At 34.4% G+C, this 19,782-nt stretch overlaps 1 protein-coding gene across 1 annotated transcript in view; it reads right to left on the bottom strand.

The window, feature by feature from the left end:
* The window catches only part of CSMD3 (CUB and Sushi multiple domains 3), a 1,005,898-nt gene that overhangs the window by 566,590 nt on the left and 419,526 nt on the right, over positions 1-19,782 (bottom strand). The window lies entirely within an intron of this gene.

The following is a 19,782-nucleotide window of genomic DNA, read 5'->3' as shown; positions in this document are numbered from 1 at the left end:
CATGTCCACAAATTCTTTGACACTATCTCTCTTAAACAGAGGTCAACTTCATTGACTTATTTCTAAGGAATATAACGTAGTGGAGATGATGCTCAGTGATTGCAACGCAAAGTTATAAAAGGCTCTAGAGCATCTGCTTGGCACTCTCTCTGAGGGAATTTGCCCTTGAAACCCAGCTGCTGTCCTACACCAGGAACTTCGGCTGTAGGAAGTCAGGCACAGAAAGTCTACATGTGGCTGTTCTGGCCACAGCACTAACATATTACAGTATCATCCAGCATCAAACTTCAGACATGTGAACAAGAGAAACTTCAAATGTTTCCAGTCCCAGCCTTTGAACTGCCCAGCAGATGCCAAGTGATACAAAGAAGAGCTGCTCCTGCTAATAAGTCCTACCCAAACTGTGGATATCTGAGCAAAATAAATATTGTTGGTGTTTAAATGACCACGTTTTGGAATGATCTGTTACATAACTGTAGATAAGCAGAAAATGGTGTGGGCCAGACATTCAGAAGTCATTTATGATTCTGATTTTTTTTTTTTTAACCCAGTCCCACTTTATTTAATCCATCACTGAAATCCTATGGATTTTTCTTCCCACATAATCTCTGAAATTCATTTACTCCTCTCCATTTCCACCACTACTACAACAATCTGAGTTATTATAATTTCTTTCTGAGACAATCTTTGATTATATTCTCTAAACTATAGCCAACATGTTATATTTTCAAACCACAAATCTGATTTTATCCACCCTCAACCTTTAAAAACAGCAAAACAACAACAGCAACTTCCTGTTGCTCTTAGAATGAAATCTACTTTTCTTAGCATAGCCTACAAAATCCTGCCCAGTCTGGCCCACTTGTCTTTACAGGCTTATTTCAGAGCATTCCTTACTCTCTAGCTATTCTTGCCTTCTAATTTCTTCACTCATATTCCCGTTCAGCCATTGCACATACTACTACCTCTGCATGAAATTTTTCCTCTCCCTTCCTTTCTTACTTTTTACTCATCCTTCAGAGATCAATTTAATCATTATTTGGTCAGGTAAATCTTCTCATTTCTAGGCCATCACCCCATTTAATGTCTTTATTGAGCCAAATGCTCCTTAGAACATTATTATTCTGATAGTTGCACATGTGTGTGCATTGGTGTGTACCTGTCTTTCCCCCACTAGACTGTAAGCTCATTGTGGGCAGAGGCCACGTTCTCATAGTTCAATATTTTATTCCAAGAACCTAGTCTGAAGCCTGACATACAGAATATGCTCAATCAGTAATCTACATATATTTGTAGAGTAAATTAAGAATGAATATAAAGACAGTTTAGTCAGCAGTATAGGAAGAAATCATGATGCTTAAAGTTTTGAAAGTGAAAAGAGAAAAGAAATAGTCTAGATGTCTATCTGTAGGGCTTTGTTTGTTCTGGCCCTAAATATCACATCATATTTGGATCTCATCTGATAAAGAACTCAGAAAATTGGTCATTTTGGTAAATAATCTCCCAGATTAATTTGAACATATGTATTAATGGAATGATATGTTAATCTCCCAGGAAAAGAGGCATTTTAATAGAGAATTCCTGAAGATACAATTTGTGTGTGTGTGTGTGTGTGTCTAGGGGAAGTGGGAGCAAGAAGAGATATAAGAGTGAACAAGACAGGAAAGAAGAGAGTAAAAGAGAGACAAAGAGAACCAATTTGAACTATAATATAAAAGAATAATAAGTAGATGTGGCAGGCAATCTTATTTCTATTATATAATATCCAGGTTAAAAAAAAAATCAAAAGCACTAACAAAAAAGACACTGAGTGGTCCCTTTTTCGGTGATTTATTTACGAATAAGATTTCAAGTTTAAAATAGATAACACCTTCTGTCGTTATATTTTCCAGCCAAATTATTATCCATATAAAGCATTTTTATAAATTATTTTTTCTTTACTACTGTGCACAAATGATACTACGATAAAATTTTAATCAGGCTTCCAATGTTAAATAACTTCATAAATTTACAATGCCTAATAAAAACCAAGAAAAGTATCAAGGATACTAGTCACATCCTTTTTAGTGCTTGAATGGTGATATTGGTGGACTGATTTCAAAGAAAATGTTCTTATGCTTGAAGAATTCAATTTTCCTGCCAATAATATAATTATGCTTAGCTTGCTGATGGCACTGCATTTCTGTTGCTTTTGCACTAATAAAATTTATCACGTAGTATGCATTACTGTTTTCATTTGTCATTATAGGTCTTAAATTCAATTTTTGTGTTACCTGTGAATAAAAGACTTGTTGGATATTAGCTCTCTAGTAATATTTTGTTTTTTAGCAAAAGGAAATGCTATATTTAAGCTTCCTTTCCTTCTATATAATTTTAATGATAATGTTTAAATGTAATGGGGTAACAATAAAATATGTAAACTTATTAGTAGTGCTTATTTTAATACAGTATACACCTTTGATATTTTGTTTCAACATGAAAAGAAAATAAAATTTGGTAAGATTGAAAACACATAACAAATATGTATATGTATGTGTGTGTGTGTAAACATATACATAGCCCATGTTCATGCACACACATCTATACATATAAGTTGGCAACTGCATACAAAATTGCTGGAAAAATTACTTTTTATTGTTAAAACCACTGTATGCTTTGTTTATCTTTCATCACATGAAATAATCTGATTATAAGATAGATTGCATTTTCTTCTCTGTCATAAAACATCAAATCCTTGGTCAATGGACAATACTGTGGGAAATTACAGAAGACATAAAACTTAAAACTATTTCTTTTAAATGCTTTGTATTAGATTGTGTAACTGTAAGTTTTGATTACTAACTTCAAATAAACAGAACTTGCTCTTAAAAATGAGCAATGATATATTAAAAAATAGATTAAATGAGACTGATTTCAGTTTCATATACATAGACATCACAACTTTGACATACATGCAACATGTAACATTCTTTAAAATATCATTTAAAAGCCAAAGCTTTGAATCCTTAATTCCAATGCATTATATGGTTCAAGTCTATTCCTTCTTTAGCACTCTCATCCACCTTCTTATAATCTAAACACTCATCTTACAATTGTCCCAGATTATGCAGACCCTAGGATTTTGCCTCTTCATTTACTAGTTAGTGGAGCAGAAAAATGCCATTGTTAGCTCTACTCTTGCAGAAATCTGATTAACCAGCACTAAACAGTAAATTCATCATACTGCCCTACGTCCTTTGAAAAATAATGAAGCAGATTTACCAAAAGCCTGTGCACAGAAACTTATATTTCCACATTGCTATTTAAAAAAAAATTATACCCATCTAAACATTTTAGTCTTTAAAATTCTAAAGAATTCACTAAAAATTGTGTAATATATGTTTTCCTTTATTTATATCCATCTATTCAAAATTTTGCTTGTCTATACATATCTATATATATGTATACATATATACATATCCATATATTTATATTTACATCTATAAATAGATCTTCCAATCAGCTTCAGTACATAAAAAGAATTATTGGCCGATACTCATTTTATTGGTTAGAATAAATTAAATTCAATATGGAAGGTTATAATGTTCACTAAAATAAATTTTATTGATTCTATATTTGTAATTATTTTTGTATTTTTTTCACTTGCTACAGTGGCCACATTTTTCTGATCACTGTGTTAGTAACGCTTTCTCTGTGTCCATGGATGAGAGAGTGAGCAATCCCCTTCAGAGCCATCATGGCAGTCATGGCCCACGGAGTCACAGCAGGCTATCGAAAAGGAATTTAGTACCAACAAGATCGAGCAGTTTATTTCTGGGCAGTTGAGAGATGATTTTCCAAGGGTCTCTTGTGTGTTTGTACTTCTTGCACACAAAACCATTTGTGCTGGACTTTATTTTCAAGAATTTTATGTAGCAAACAGTCTTAGAAGAGAGAGTGTCTCCTTCTACAACAAATCACAGATTTGCTTACGATTTTGGAAGTCAGGGATACACCTTCTTCCAGAACAACAGGGCAGGCATGATAACTACCCTTTATAAAAGTTTAAGGTTTCCTAAATTCAGTGTCCCTCTCCTATAACACACAGTATGTGGAGCTGATATCTTCATCTGGCCATGTGGAAACTGGAGCTCAAGAAAGTGGTGCCAAAGCTGATGCTCTGGCTACTCTCACTGTTGTGAGTACCATACTGTGAACTAGGCACTCTCTGCCTTCTGCCAGCATCCACGAAACTGTGGAAGTCTAACTTTTTAAGTTGCAAGTATGGTAAAATCAAAGACCCTTCACAGTTTTCAACAGTTTAGATTTTGAGGACAGGATGCTGAGAAAGAAAATGCTTTCTAAAAGATGAAGAATGCCAGTCCCATAAGCCAATTAATGGGATTTGAGAGAAGTTTCTGGAAATCAATGGCAGACACAATGACCAAATTTAATGGCCCATCGGGTAATAAATGATCCTCTACTTTACTGCCAGTTAACGAGGAGACACTGTGGAGGGGGCTGCAGGCTGAGCACTATAAAGTAAGATCAAAGATAGCGGTCCTAACAGAATGCTGCGGTTTGCTAACTCTCTTCCAGATAGTGAAATTTCTCAACAATTTTGCAGTCGGTCTCAGGTGCACACCATAGTAACAACTAGTATAAAGATTTGTACGAGGAAGAGGAGGCACAAGTTTCTGCCCACCTTTAGAGAAGTTATGGAGACGCTTGCTTATACTGAGAGTGAAATAGGAGAATTTAAGACTAGTGTGTGAAGAAACCGGACTAATTGTTTGGACTTTGGTTTACTTCAGAGGTGAAAGGGCAGAGAGAATAATGCTTGATAAGAATGACAACAGCAGGTCCATCTTATGACTCACCCTTCTGCAATGTACAATGTCAACCACAGATCTCTTTGGAGATAATATGAAAAGGCCTCAGCATTTTTGGCAGTGGATTCTAGCTGCTATAATGGAGCTCACAGCCCTCTTGCGAATAATTCACTGAAACAAATTCCCATAAGAAACCATAAATAAAGTATTGACTAATATTCTGGCCTTTATTGCTCCAAATTGAGTTTACAATGCTGACAAAGTTGACCTACAGACGGATGAGAAACTGACTCAAAGATATCTAGAAAAATCCCTGAATGCAGCCACTGCACTGATCAAAACTGAAAGTAAACTCACTTCACTTTCTGGCATGAAGCCACTCTCTACCTTCATGTTCCCTGATTCTTCCCTTCTTCCACCAACTTGATCTCAGAGGCTTTAAAGACAAGGAAGATTAGAAGTCTCCCTGACCCCCGATGGGGAGCAAAAGCCATTCTCAGCTCTCTAAATATGCAGGAGAATTTAGGAGACAGGAGAGGGTTTCACACATTTATGACTATTAGTTATAGGCACTTAAGTCACTATTTTGGTCAATACTGTGGAATACTAGATGCCCAATTCAAAATGATGAAGTCTGAGTAGAGTTCACTGACTCTTGGATTGCTGTCATTTGCCTAACTGTTTAGTCTGCCACTTAGAAAACGATATATTTAAAGATAAAAGACACACTCTTTGGGGCTATGAACTGTGAAAAAAAAATTCAGCTGATGATAAAACCAACTGAATCTTTAATGTAGATGCCCATGTTAAGGCTCCTTCTCAGATGAGATCTATTGGAAGAAAGTTGCTGATCAAGTCTGTACTACCCACATTGCCACCATTACTGTCTAGGTCCACCATCCTTCTGAACATGGCAACACATACACACTATAAACTGGATACAAAGTAAAGGACTCTGTGTTTTTGGCGCAGGGGATATCATGACACCTCAGACTGTGATTCCTATTAAAAGCTGCCCCATTTGTCTTTCGGTAAGGGAAGTCATTTTGCATGAGTCATAACACTGGCTACTGAGGGTAGACTGACTGTATCAGACCTTTGACCTCCTCTCAGAGTTATCAGTGGTGCTTTAGCACTGTAGACACTTTTTCAGGTTATGGTGTTGCTGGTCTAGTCTGATCAGCCAAATACGGCCATATCACTGGAGCCCTAGAATCAAAACCTGGTCATGTTTTTGGCATTCAGTATCATTTTCAGTCTGAAAGTAGTTGAACTATTATCACGAAAGCCATTCAGTAGTGGGCTGATAGTAAAAGTATTTGGTAGATCTTCCATGTTTTCTACCATCCACAAGCATCTGGAACTGCTGAGTGTTGAAATGGCTTAGTCAAAAATGAACTTAAAAAATTCCTAACTCTACTCACCCCCTTCTTCTGGTCTATAAGCCTTTGTAAGATAGTTTGGTCACTGAATAAGACCATCTTCAGAAGTGGGTCAGCTGCTTCCTGGGTAATGATAATAGGGGTGGGGCATACACAAATCTGTTTTGCTAATTTGAGATTTCACTTTGACTATTCTTGGGCATGGTGTGTCTTTCTTCCCCCAATATCAACCACATCTCTTCTTGGCTTGTAATCCTCTGCTTGTTTTTACAGTCCAGGTAAAACTGGCTTAGGATGTTGAGACTTAACTTGGCTTCTGTTGGGCTGACACGATCCTAGGTCATACAGATATTAGTTATTCGATTAAGTACACCCTGATCACTGAGCTTTAGGACAGAGGCCTACATGGAAATTTGGGGTTTTAATGAGACACTATGTGTGTTTTTTTTTTTTTTCTTTTAATGCCCTTGTTCTATTTATATCTGACATATGTGAACGAAATGTCCAAATGAGAATATATGATGATTGGAGAAAGGTGGAATCCTCACTCCTGGAAGAGAACACACTGATTTTGTGCATGTGAAGGGGGCATAACATATGGGGAAAGATATGTATGATGAATGAGAGGCACATTAGCGATCTTTGTTTTTCAGAATCACCCCTGGAGGCTTTTTTAAAGAAGAAAAATACTTTGGTATAGCATTTCTAAACTGTTGTGAGTACTTATGACAGATCTGCCAAGTTCTGCCAGATATCTTTAACAATGATTTGATCATGATTATCCTTAATTTTACCAAGAAGTCTATGAAAACAGCAGGGCATAACCCCAACTTCTACACTTCTCAGGTAAAACATACTTCCAGATATTCTCCCCACCTCCATTCTTTTTTTTTTTTTAAAGATTTTTATTAAAAATATGGCTAACATACAACTTTGTATTTGCTTCAGGTGGACACCACAGTTATTCAACACTTACATACCTAAAGAAGTGATCATCGTGATATGTCCAGCAACCATCTGACACTGCACAACACTGAGGCTGACCGGCCACCTGGAAGCATTTTAAGGGCACCTGGTTTCCTGAATGATGCAGGTGTCCCTTGGGAGATGATGGCATCAATTTTATACAACACTGTCTCTCCAAAGGCATGATGTATGCCCTAGGAACTGTTCTTATGTGAAAGACATGTATTAACTAGACTTCGTTTCCAAAATATGGAGGTATCCACCTTAAAGGTTTTAATAACAGACATTCAAGAGTTTAAGGGAAACACCACCTATAGGTAACTATAAGATTACTGTGAAGATCTTGCCACTTGAGGCAACCTTGTTTTCTTGGGGAGCTACTGGGAAGTATGGTTGATTCATTATTTATGGGTACCCAGCAGGCTGATTCATTATCCTATAGTGAGGGTAACTGAATTAGAAAAGGTGGCATAAAATTAGTCGCTGGCTTTAGCTAAATTGATCAATGACACCACAGTTGATTCTGGAAGGCACTCAAATCAACCTCAACTTACCGGGCAGGGTTATCATAGATGGTAGAATTGCCCTAGACTTCTACCTTGTGGACAACAGCAATTGTTAACGCATCCCACAGTACCTGGATTAACGTCTTGTGACAAGTGCAAAGATCGATACCACAGTGAAAAAGAAAGCCATCTGGCTTTCTAAAGTAGACATTGATGGCTGATGTGATTTGTTCTGCTAGTCGGGTCTGAGTCTCTAGAGGCTGGCCTCATTTTGTAGTTTAGAGTCCTGTTGATAATAATCTTAATATTGTATGATAAAAATTGAATGGATTTGTTTCTAGCCTCTGGCGTTCAGATCAATCAGAATGTCATACTAATGGAAATTCTCATGGGAAAATGTTCCAGAAGCCAAGATGTTGTAAAAATGAAGGGTAGATATGATCAGGAGTCAGTTCTCCATGGGTCTATTATAGTTGTAGACATCTTACAACCAAAGATACTAAGTGCCTTTGATCTGGAAAAAAAAAAAAAATTTAAAATTGTATATTGAACTAAAGGTTATCCCTTTGACAGTCTTCCTCCAGAGCAAAGGAATAGGCATATGCACTGCCCATTATAAAAGATTTGGAATCCATATGCTCAGGGTTCCTTTCAAAGCTATAACAGAAGCTATTAGATGAGGAGCTATTATCACATCCTCTTATGAGGCCCAGGAGGACTGGGGCTCAGAGTAATGGCAACAATGCTGATATTCTGGCTACTACTCTTATTTTGAGTAGTAAACTGTCCTTTGTCTCTGACCTAGGGATCTTTTGACTTCTGTTAGCAACTGTAAAAGTGTGGCAATTATGTAAAACTCAGACCCTTAATAGTCCTTGACATATTCCTCTGAACATCCTGTGAGGCACAGACTGAGTTCACAAGGCTGAAAAAGAAGGACTATTGTTTACATCACAAGAGCCCTTATCAGGCAATCCATCAAAAGTTTCACCAAAGTAACAACCCACATATCTTCCCATGCTTTAATGAAATCGAGTCTCTACAACAGCTGAGAACTCTTGATTCCATTAAAAACAAACCTCTAAAAATTGGAAAAAGAAACAACTATCCTTTATATTTATTATCTATCCTTCCCCAGCTACTGTCAACTAGTAAGATCAACTATTAATAAGTGTTTAAGATAGTGGCACAGGTAAGGCCTGAATATCCTTAAATAAAATTGCCTGTTTCTTTCAAAACTAGGCAATATAAAGAATGACAGTAACCTCAAGCTTCCTGGGGTACATTATTGAAGTTATAATTAGGTGTGTCAATACTTAAATTTGACTATGAAGAAAATAAAAGATGAAAATGTGAATATCAACCTACCAAATAGATTAACGATATTTTGGAATGTGAGAAGAAACTTTGTTTTATGAAGAAAGGGAGAGCTTTTCCAAGGGCCTACTCGGAAGAAATGAACCAGAAAAGGGAGAATTCAGAAAAATTATTCGGACAAAACCTACAAATACTGCTGAGTAAGGGTTTAGGAGGCAGAGAAAAAAAGCAGTTCCCACCCAAGGGAGCCAAAAGTCTTATATAGGCTGGAACTGGGAGTCAATGTTATTTGCAAGAAACTCCATAAAGAGCCAAAACTTTATGTGAAACTTTACAAAGTGTAACTGTTATTCACCATGTCCATAATTGTATGTTTTGCATTCTTCAGTACGTTGGGCTCCTTAATTCAGTGCAGTATAGTGAAAACAACATGGACTTTGAAATCATTCACATCTAAATCTGAATCCTGGTTCCAGCACTTAAAAGCTGTTTTCTTGAGCAATTTACTTGACCTATTTTCTCAACTATAAAAGGCAAAATTATTGTGTTAATTATAAGTAATATATGTAAAGTAGTCAGCACAATTTCTATTATAGAGAGGAAATTAAAGAAAATATTGATAAATATTATCACCATAAACCTACAATAGAGCAAATAGTTCTTGAATCTAGGTATTCTGACTTTAAGCCTGCATTTCTTTTTACCAAAGAGAGATAATGAAAGGTATTATAGGATGTGGTCATATCTACCTTTCTGGAACAGTGTTTATGATTGGGATTAGGAAGAAATAAAGCTGAAAAGTTCAGGGTCAGTTTTTGGAAGCTCCAAAATGCCAAGTTAAGAAATTCTGAATTGAATAGTAAACCAATGAATGATCTACAGAATGAAATGGCATATTGAAAGTGTTGTTGTTGTTGTTGTTGTTTTAATAAGAGTAGTAATATGTGAAGCAAATACAAAAAGAGAGAAACTAGAGAAAGTTAGAAAATTATTGCACTAACATAGCCTAAATCAGCAGCTTTCAAAATTGTCACTCGAGATTAGCATATTTGGGGAACTTGTGCTACATACTACATTCCTAATTTTGATGATAAACAAAGATTAGAATATTAGAAGTTCTGACGAGTCTGTAGTTAGTTGTACAACAAATCATCTATTTATCTAAATAATATTAAATACCTTTTTTACATCTGACAATACCCACTATTTTCTTCCTAAGTTATTATCATTTCTCAAATAAGCTAATCATATTCCTCCCAGGTTTTAACTTTATCAGTCAGCTTTGCCTTACTGAGAAAAAAATGTTTGCATTAGAAATTTCTGTCATTACTTCCTGTAAGATGAAATAATTAAAAGGGCAAATTAAAAAAAAAAAAAGGCCAAACACACAGCTTTGGTGTTCATAGCTCAGAATAATTGTCGTGTGTAATTAGTAAATATTTTTTATGGTTATAAAAATAAAGAAAACAGGAGTTCTTTTATGAAAACCTGACAAAATATTTTCCAATAACATGGTCTTTATGATATTTAAATTTTCTTTTTAAAATACTCCAAACAGGTAAGAAAAATGTCATATTCCATCCTTGCATAATTCGGAAAGAAGTTTTGTACTAAAGAAAAAATAAATGTAAAAAATGGCAATGCATTCAGAAAACATTCCTTATAGAAAGCCACATTCGATCCTTCAGAAAGCAGATTTACAAAAACAATGAAAAATTTCTCACTTCTTTATGTTTTTTATATCTAAAGATTTTGTTGGCCTTTTTTTCCTTTAGAATTTGGTAGAAATGTTCAGGGCAATGTAAGATATGTTAATAGTTATTAAAAGTAAAAAGTGTCATAACACTCAAAGTATTTATTTTCAGAATAAATATATAATTTCAGATCTTGCTAAGTATGAATATTTATCCTTCAAAAGTTAAAACAGAAGTTTACTCAATATCAAGAAAATGACTATGAACTTTTATTAACTTTAAATAGGTTCAGAACATCATTTTAAAAATGGAGAACAAATGAAATTAGCCAAGATGTCTCTTTTTACTTGCGCCTGAACTAAGGGAATATTTCTCTAGTGAAATAGCACTCATTAAGAAATCAGTCATAAATACTGACCTAAATAATAGAAATGTGAAATTTGAAATATTTTTACAAAATAATTTAAAATAAGCCAGTAAAGCAAATGCTGCATAAATTGAATTATTAATAGACAAAAATAAAAGAGGTGCAAAAGTAATGCATATGTTGAAATGTTGGCAATTTTGACAAACTTTAAAAAGAATTTGTGTTTCATAAAGTCGTATTTAGTTATTTAATTTTCTTCTCATAATTATTTCCATTCTGCAAACCAACATTTGTCTTGTCTTATTTCCTTGGAATAAATAAGCTAAAGGTGACTAAAAAGGACAGTGAGAATGCAAATGAAGTATAGCTCCTTCCATTGTTACTTCATTTTAATTCTTCCCAAGAAATACTTAACTCAAAGTAAATCAGTGCCATTTTCAGCTGGTAATACATGATAAGTATGAAAATGAGTCCATCTTTGACATTTAACATGCAAATTTACATTGCTTTCAGGATCTGTATGTGTCCATTAAGGAGAGGAAGTGGTGAGCTGCTGCTTGAGCTCTATGATCCTAATTCATCAAACTTCCACTTTGCTACTCTGTAGAACAGGAATATGATATATGTAGCTAAATGTTCCAACCAGCCTGGTAGTGAGTACTTTACTACTTGGGAAGGAGGGCAAGACTCCCTAAGACAACAATATCATTTCAAGTTGTTTTTTGAATTTTCAGTGCTGTTAAATTGACCAATTTATCTCAGAGGGGACGTATTTACTGAATTATCCTCTAGAGACTTTGATTTAATTGGTGTGGGTTGGGACATGGGTTTTTATTTTAAAAGCTGTCCAACTGATTGTAATGTGCAGCCTGGGATGAAGACCAAAGGCTAAATAAAACCCTCAGGACATGACTGTGTTTTTCAGAGGCTGACTGCTTGGTGGCTTCCCCCAGCCCCCTATTCCCATCAGTTTCATCTTCAGTTCCACTCTATGTTATTATAGAACTGCTGGATTTTTCTCCTCAGATAACCTCACCTACTTTACAGAAAAACAGTGGGGAGGAGGCAAGTGCACCATTTGAGAATGATACCCTGTTTCCACCTTGTAAAATTATCTGTATGTTCATGGCTGCTTCCTCATGGTCTCCCACCTCAAAGGAGAGGGTATGCTAGCTCCTATCCAAGCACAATGTCATCTCCTCTGTTCTGAATCCCAGACCCTTCATGTCCTGAACTGTATCTTCCAAATGACCCAGTTCTCACCTGTACCTCATTCTCTCACATGCACTGGACATTTGTTCTTGATTTTAAACCTCTCATATCTTAAAAACAAACTTTCTCCAGTTGCATACTCCTGTCTACTAACCTAGCTCTTGTCTTTGCTTCATAGTCAAGCTTCTGCTTTTCTCTTTAAGCCTTAATTTTCTCACCTCATTACTCCTCATCTATAGCCATGTGTCTTTCACATCAACAATACTAATGAAAATGACTTTACCAAGGTTACTGGTGACCTCTTGGTGGGTGAATTCAATGAGCTGTTATTTTCTTGGCAATTCCACAGCATTTAACAACACTGACCAAATCTCTTTTATAAAAGCTCTCCTTCTTGTGGTATTATAATACCATTCTCTTGTATTATTCATCTCTGTTTTCAGCTGTTCCATTTTTAGTCTCCTTTACAGGATTAACTTCCTCTGCTTATTTGTTGTACACTGATGTCCCTTTCAGTCTACTCTTCTAACTCCTTCTCTGTATTTCTCTTATCACTGACTTCATCAAAAGTCATACTTTTTTAAAATCAGAATTAATAGCCACCAAACTGAAAACTCTGCCTTCAGTGTTGCCTCTCTCCATTCATATTCCATTTTCTATAATGTCCTGTACACTGATATTTTATATGTTTGCCCCTCATATCCACTACCATTCTCATTAGCCTTCTCTACTATGTCTTTAAGGTTTAGCTCAGGGTCTTTCCCCTGTAGGAAGCCATCTTTTTGAGCCCCAGGACATTCACCTTTAAATAGCTCTAGTATGGAACTTATGATAAAGTATTATAATTATATATTTACTTTGGAATCTCCTTTTACCTGCAACCACTGAGAGTAAATAAACTGTAGGTATGGACTTTGTCATATCTTTTTATCCCTATTACCTAACGTAGTGTCCGACTGGCATATAATCATCACTCAGTAACTACTCGTTCAATGCATTGCATGAATAAGCCATTCTGTTTTCTTGAGGAAAAGATAATTCTTGCTCAGCATTTTCTCCCTTTACCTAAAAAATAATTAGCATTTAAATATTAATGTTGTTAAATAAATGATTTCCAAAATAAAGAGGTATATAGTAATATTCAACTCAGAGAGAAAATGACTAAGTAATATTTTCAAGGTCAATGAAATTTATTTCCCCAAGGTTAATATTACCATTTCTATCTTCTTTCTTTTTGTTTCGAATTGTCCTTATGACTTAAATATTGTCTGTGTAACCAGGCCTCTGTTGCTTTAGAGATGGTCTGTGGTTGTTTTATTTTGAAAGTACTGTGTTTTCAATGAGACTGTACATTCTTCAAGGGTATGATTTGTTCATTTCTACTCAGTGTTTCTTATATTGTGTCTAGCATAGTGGGAAACAAAACATTCATTCATTTAAGTATTTGTGAGTATGTCTGGCATGTGCTGGGCATTGCTAGTTGTTGGGGATGTTGAAGCTTTTTACCTAGGTCCACAAAAATTACTGTAATACTAGCTAAGCAGTAGAACATATTTTATACATTAATACAAGAAAAGGTCTATCAAAATATGATATATCCTGTATGTTCATATCAGGGGTAAAAATCATGATTTGTAAAGTTTCAAATAAATTTCAATATTAAAAATTTCTCCCTTCTCACCATTCATGTCCGTTTATATTTTGCCTATGCTTTTTGTTTCCTATTTGGTGGTCTTTCCCTGGTTTGTACATTTTTCATTTCACATTGTATCTTTCATTTTGTATCATACAATTCTGTATTTTGAGTGCATAAATGAAGTGCCAGACATTCTAGAGTTCACACTGTGATCATTTAATCTACAAACTCTCCTGCGGGAGAGAGATCCCTTACTTCTTCCACCATGTGAGGTCACACTTTGAAAGTTACAATAAAAAAGCCAGTCCTGACCAGACATCACCTCGCACTTCTCAGCCTCCAGAATGTGAAAAATAAATGTTTGTTGTTTAAGAGCTGTTCGGTTATGATATTTTTGTTATACTGCCAGAGAAGACTAAGATAAACGTCGAGCTAAAAAAAAAAAAAAACCTTAACATGTTCCAGAATCAGTAATTTAACTTAAGAATATTTAAAATTTACAATGGAAAGAAGTCTTTACTAATCACCTTGTGCAGATGCCCTCATCAACTTACAAGAAAGCAAACCAAAGCCAAGGAAATGTTTAGCAAGGCAAGGAGCTCGTACTCCCAGGAAATGGCTGGGCTGGAAACAGAAAAGTCCTCACTGGTATCTACCGCGATTTACCCGCCTCTGTACCAAACAGAATCATTTATTTGCTAACTATTTACATAGTTTTCTAATAATTTATGAGGTAGCCAAAATGTGTGGAATGCCTTTCTGGACAACTGTTGGAAGGATACATTGAAATGCAAAATTTCTAATTGTTCAGGTAGTTTTGAATTTTGAATGATATACATAAATGCATCACTATTCATATCCATAAAATATGTAAATGTCATCTTATCGTTAAAAGAAGTTCATCATAAGAGCTCAATAAAATTTATTCTTATCAAAATTACATAATAAATTTCAAACTATTGTTTAAAAAAAAATCTATCCAGAAACAGAAATGTATGAGAAATCTCCACATCTAGACCATCTGTCTTTTTTCTTTACCATATGTCACTCTATTAATTGCTAATATCACCCTTATTATGCATCATCTCATCTGTAACATTATTTCATGAAACTAAGAAGGCATCAAAAACAACTATAGAAAAACACCTGCTATATGTGTCTCTGGTTGATAAATTTCAGCAGGTTCTGGTTTGCTCTTGGGCAAAATTTTCTAATTGTTTTTGCATAACAGCAAACCTACCAAGGTAACTTTCTCTTGTTACAACCAACACATTACTATCTTCTTAAACTGCTTTTTATAATTCATTGAGTCTCCCACAATATTTATTCAAAATGTTTATTTAGCAACTATCGTGAACAAAAATACGGGCATAATGATCACTGGGCAAAACATTATGAAGAAAAATGAAATATGAATAGGACTTTATATGTGAAAGAATTTAGAAAACTATAACCCCAAATCTCTTAATAAATACTGGTTAATGAGGGTCATAGCTCTTAGGTTTAGCTAACAATTATCTATTATACCAATTGTATATCCATTTTTTTTTTTTTACTTTGTATATGAAGAGAGGAATTTAACCTAATTATGATCCTTCTATTTAATCAAAGGCAATAGATGGATAGACCACATTGGTAACTGTTCTGTTCTTGGCAACAGCTGAAACAGATCCAACCAAAATGCAAGCATTTTAGAAGTACTGATTATTTTGTTCTTTCTGAGATGGTTTTGGTTGAAGGAGCAAATCTACTGCCCATGAAATGATTGGGAACTGCTGTCAAAAGGAAGAGAATTCGATGCTAAATTCTGTGATGAGGACAGTAAATGTGAAGTAGTTTTGGTGGAGGAGATAAAGGAAAATTGTAGAAGTTAGTAAAGAAATTTTAGAGGAGATGAAAGTTGAATAAGACATTGAAAGGTGGGCAAAATATGTGTGTGCTCTCGTTCAGGTGTGCTTTCACTCAGGACAGGTCAGATATATATGAAAATTAGCATGGTGATTCTGTTCGGAATTGAGATGCTCACATAACTTTTGGTATAGTTGAACAACTGGAAGGAGACAAATCATGGATGATTTTGTAAATCAGGTGAGTTAATTATTATCAGCAGCAGCAGCACCACTGCCACCATCACCTCTACCCATTGTCTGTGTTTAGCCCATATACTAAGTAATTTTATATGGATTGTTTCATGTAAATTCTAAATGTGGAGGGGATGAGAAAAATTGTAGTGATTTTCGAATGTGCTCAAACTTAAAGCAACCATCACCTTAAAATAGACTGCTCTAAACATAGTTTTGTATATATGAAGCACATGGTAACCACAAACCAAAAATCAACACTACACACAACAAACACAACACTACAGAAAGTCATCAACATACAAGAGAGAAGAACAAGAGAGTAAGAAAGGAACAGAGAACTATAAAAACAATCAGAAAACAATAAAATAGCAGTAACTATATGCTATCAATAATTACTTTAAATGTAAATGAATTAACACTCCAATCAAAAGACAAATGGATCAAGAAGAGGTGACATACATACATACACACATACATAAATACGATGGAATATTATTCAGCCACAAAAAAAATAAAACCTTACCATTTGAGACAACATGGATGGACCTAGAGGGCATGATGCTAAGTGAAATAAGTCAGAGAAAGACAAATACAATATGATTTCACTTATAAGCTAAATCTAAAAAATAAAATAAATGAACAAACAGAACAGAAACATACTCATAAATACAAAGAACAAAATGATGGTTGTCAGTTGGGAGGGGTTTAGGATGCTGGATGAAAAAGATGAAGGGATTAAGAAGTACAAATTGACAGCTACTAAACAGTCACAGAGATGTAATGTACACCTTAGGAAATATAGTCAATAATATTGTAATAACTACATATGGTGTCAAGTGGGTGCAAAAATTATTGGGGAGATCACTTTGTAAGTTACATAAATATCTAAACATTATGCTGTACACCTGAAACTAATAATAATATTGAATGACCAAAAAAAAAAAAGCGACTCCCTGATTTAGCCCAGTTCCCAGTATTTTTGTATTTTTTTATATTTTTGCCTTCCTTTCTAATCCTTTCTTTAATTATCCCTCCAATTACTCCTTTAAGTGGTTCATGCCCTTATGCTGTAAGAGACAAAAACAGTGGTTGTTTAGGGCCTTCCAAATAAATACTAATTAAAAATTAATAAAACATTAGTCAAATCAATCAACATTAACTCTCTTAAATGTCTCCTAGTTAACAAATTGTCAATTCTCATAGAAATTCTGTTTCTTTGAACGTCATGAATGTCTAAAATAAACATTCTATATATCATACTAGTGCTTAAGTCTGCTTATTTGCATAAGCTCCAGCTTTTGGATATCTATTGCATTTTCAACAAAGAAATAATGTTTCCATAACTATAAATTGGCAAATATCTCATATACATATCCCATTTAGGGAATAAAAATTATTGTCTGACTTTATGTAAAATCCATTAATATTAATTTCTGAATTGCTCTTTTTCTTTTAATTCATAATTTGCTATTTGTGTGAACTTTCAGTCCCTTTAAAATCACCATTTCTTGATTGCCTAACCATGCAATACATAGACAGCGGCTATATTAATAACCTCTCAAAGGTGCAGTGCACTGATACTGCTATTTATGCTGCTGTCTGGAAAAAAGCATATTTATTCTGTCCAAGCACCCGTGAGACATGAAAACTATTCTTTGTTCAGACTCACAGTGGATAGTCATTTCAAAACTTCAATTACTATTTCAGCATGTTCCCTCCATTACCATTTCCAGAATCACAGACAGTAATTTCTAATAGCAAAGCGTACTTTATAAACTATACACACATATGCCTTGCATTCAGTGAGTAAATAAAGCTATATATAAATGATTAATATCTGCAGAAAAAAATGTAAAATTTAGATGAAATCAGATCAATGTATGAAGTTTAAATATGCAAATTTTATACCTCCCAGCTAATGATGAAAGACTTGAATGAATAAAAAATGTACATTTATATATGTATGTATATGTCATCTATCTTGGAATCAAAGAAACATAATCATATGTTAACATTCAACAAATATTTCTTGAGATTCAAGTCAGTACAGAACTGTTCTTTGTGCTACAGGGTTTATGAAAAATAAAATAATGTCACATTATTTCTGCCTTTGAACAATTTATGATCTTTATAAATGATTCATTCCTTTTATTGAAATGAGAGTCTTAAATGAAAAAAAGGGTTTATAGTCTCAATCTTATTTTACATAGAACTTAAACCCCATGATCTAGCTATAACTTTTCTTGTCTGAGATTTTGTTTTTGCATTAACATTAATCTCTTTTTCTTAAATCTATCCTCTATCTTTCCATTCTATTTTGCCACTGAAAAATGCACACATCTAATTTATGTAAAACTGAAGCAGGATATCATTTTGAAAACATGATTTTCCCTATAACGTCTCTTATAACTATAACTTATCTTGAGTGGAGAACACTATAAAAAAAAATCAACCTTATACAGTTTACTGTTCTAATAATTGTCGGGATATTGATGACAGTAACTCTCATGATACTTATTACACAATGTCCCCCTCATAAAGAACAATGCAAAATATTTACGACCTCAATGTCAGGAAAAAGTTTGCTTTTGTTGTGTCGTATACAATGGTTTTTGTGTACACTGATCAAGTTTCCCTATTAGTTTGGTTGCTGTCATATTAAGTCTAATATGTAAGCCATTCTTAAAAGTTGTTTACCAACTTATACTTAAGTTTTGTTTAGGATCCTGTTACTATTTTACCTTATTTTTTCATTATTCCCATTTCACTGTTTACGAATTTTTAATGCTATTGACTTTATCTCATTTTGTAAGCCTTTGAAAAGAAGGGTAATGAATAAGCATCTATCTGTGTCAGGAGTTTTATTTGAATCTGAGAAAAATCTAGATTATGTCTTTTTCTTACTCTTGGTTGTCATTGCCAAGAGACTGGAATATATTCGTTGCTTCCATTTTATCAGTTTCCACTCTCTCCTTAATGCTCTGAAATCTGTCCCTTCTTCCCTCTCTCTAGTCTATGGATAGTCTTATGAAGCACTTTGCCATTTTCAGGTATTTGAGCTTGAGAAAGTGACTCGATCTTTCTATGCCTTATATTCCTCATTTCTAAAATGGAGACGAAAATGCCTCCATTGGTTTGTTTGGAGCATTAAATGAGATGGAGACTATGCTGTGGTTAGCGCAAGGGCTGGCACATAGTAAGTGCCTGAAAAATGGCTCCAATGCTGACAATGTTATAGTGATGGTGGCTCGTCTCCTACAGAACTCTGTTTCTCAGTATCTTCACTTTTAACAACATAAGATTTTTCTAGTTTCATGTACTTGAACATTCATCTTTGACTGTATCTTATAAGCTTCTCCTTCCATATCTAGCTAGTTGTCAAATATTTTGTCTTTTTCCCTTTATAGAAGCTCTCAAATCTGTCCCTTCTTTATTCTTCTAATACCACCCTCATTCTCTCTGAGAGAAATCGACAGGGTGTGGTGATCTGTAAAAATGTTCTCTGAGAAAGAAGAGCTAACAGAATTTTGAGTACTAAGACACTGAAATATGCAGAAACGCCATTATTACAAATAACAACAAACGAGTAATCAAGAATGCCAGCAGGCTAGGATGAGCTGTTCATTTTTAAACAGTTTAATAAAGTTTAGAAAAAAGAGTCCTCATATAATTTAATTTAAATAATTAGTTGGTAGAAAGTGGTGGGAGTAAGTTTTATCTGCAGTCATGGGTAATATGAAAACTACAGCACTCATTGATTTGTCTTAGTTTAAATTAACTAACTATAGAACCTTAGTTTAAATTAAC

The sequence above is a fragment of the Pteropus medius genome, unplaced genomic scaffold (genome assembly GCF_902729225.1).
Source record: "Pteropus medius unplaced genomic scaffold, Ma_sr-lr_union100, whole genome shotgun sequence".
NCBI lineage: Eukaryota > Metazoa > Chordata > Mammalia > Chiroptera > Pteropodidae > Pteropus > Pteropus medius.
The sequence above is the reverse complement of the archived record's forward strand: the minus strand, read 5'-3'. Positions and strand labels throughout refer to the sequence as shown.